Genomic DNA, 1,797 nt, shown 5'->3' with positions numbered 1-1,797 from the left:
ATATTATTATAATTATTTTTTTTTAAGATTCTTTAATGGATGGAAGTTCAAAAGGACAGCATTTGTTTGAAATAGTTATATTATGTCACAGTATAAATGTCTTTACTGTCGCTTTGGTCAATTGAATGCATAAATAGAAATTTAATACATTTACAAATTCTTACTAAATAGAAATATTAATTTACTTAAAAAAAAAAAAATCTTACTAACCCCAAACTTTTGAGCAGTAGTTGGCATGTTGAGCAGAGGACAACATTTTTTCTCAAAAAATGCAATAGCATGCTTCATCGAAAATTGACATTTTTTGCATACTGTACTCAGTGTACTTAGTTTTGAAACAATATTGCATACTACATATGCAAGAAAGTATAATAGTATGCAGTAGTGTAGTCCATATCGTAGCCTATATACACTACCATTCAAATAATTGGACGCACCTACTTATTATTACTGTTTTCCATATTTTAGGATATTAGTTATGTCATCAAAACTGTAAGTGTGGAATTGTGTAGTGTAAACATTGTAAAAAACTGTAAACATTTTATACATGTAAAATATATACAAAAAGACAGCATTTTATTTGTCTACAAAACTAATTCAAAACATTGAATTTTAGTCGAGCATGTTCAAGCGTTTGACAGGTGGTGTGTGTTGGTGTATTGATTGCGGTCTGTCATATGGTAGCGCTGGCTGTTGCTGTGGCGGGTGCACATGACAGTATTTATGTGCCCATAGAGATTTCTGTGGCGAGGATGAAATAAAGTTTTGATTAGCCTGAATCTCATATTTCAGTGCCTGAGTCAGAGCTGATTTACTGTCACAAATGTGATTAGAGAGAGATGTCAGTGAGATTTTCTGGAGGGAAATCAGAGCGAGAGGCGTGGCAGATTTGTTGTGAGACAGGAAGCCACTAAGCTCAAGGTCAAAGACATCAATTCCTTCCATTCCTCCTTCACTCCCCTCTCTCTCTCTCTTTCTTTCTCTCTCTCTGTCTGTCCTAAAAGGACCCCTCTTCTCATCTCCTGCTCTCCTTAAATCTTTCATCCTCAGCTGTCTCAATTTAATCTCAATCACTCGGGGCATCTCTTTCACTGCCGATTCTATCTTTTGGTGTCATGCTCTCTCTTTCATAACTGATTCTGTCTGTCCTAGGGTTGTCATGACTGGAAAAATAGACTATGCCAATGCCGAATATTATTATTCTTAATACCACTGAGATCTTCAATAGCAGTTGATATGCTGTTCAACACACTCTTTTGTTTATTCAATTAATAATAATAAAAAAAACAATATAACATTAAATTAAATCAGGGCCATGTAGCTTTCAAACATTTCTAAATGATGTAAGTTTTTTAAAGGGGTGGTTGATTGCGATTTCACTTTTTTAACGTTAGTGTGTAATGCTGCTGTTTGAGCATAAACAATATCTGCAAAGTTACGACTCTGAAAGTTCAATGCAAACGGGGATATCATCTTTTAAAATTATGGCAGTTTAATGCCTACAAAAACGGTGATGTCACAAATCCTGATAAACCCTGCCCCCGGGAACATGCAACAAAAGGGGACGGGGCCATGTTGCGCTGCTTTTGGGAAGAGGAAAATTTGCTGCCATGCTGTCAGAACTAGGGGTGCATGAAAAAATCTGTTCATATATGAATTTTGATTCTGTCTTCTAACGATTCTAATGGATTCACAAGTTTCAAAATCAATGGTCTAAAGCAGCGGTTCTTAATACTGTTCCTCGCGTCGCCCCTGCTCTGCACACGCTCTGCATCTCTCTCTCTCTCTCTCTCTCTC

At 36.2% G+C, this 1,797-nt stretch overlaps 1 protein-coding gene across 1 annotated transcript in view; it reads left to right on the top strand.

The window, feature by feature from the left end:
- mgat4a (alpha-1,3-mannosyl-glycoprotein 4-beta-N-acetylglucosaminyltransferase A) overlaps nt 1-1,797 on the top strand; it is a 60,010-nt gene that overhangs the window by 41,699 nt on the left and 16,514 nt on the right. The gene's annotated exons all lie outside the window — the stretch shown is intronic.

Source organism: Sinocyclocheilus grahami, unplaced genomic scaffold (assembly GCF_001515645.1).
Source record: "Sinocyclocheilus grahami isolate Dianchi unplaced genomic scaffold, SAMN03320097.WGS_v1.1 scaffold413.1, whole genome shotgun sequence".
Lineage (NCBI taxonomy): Eukaryota > Metazoa > Chordata > Actinopteri > Cypriniformes > Cyprinidae > Sinocyclocheilus > Sinocyclocheilus grahami.
Note: the sequence above shows the minus strand (reverse complement) of the source record. Positions and strands in the feature narration are given on the sequence as shown.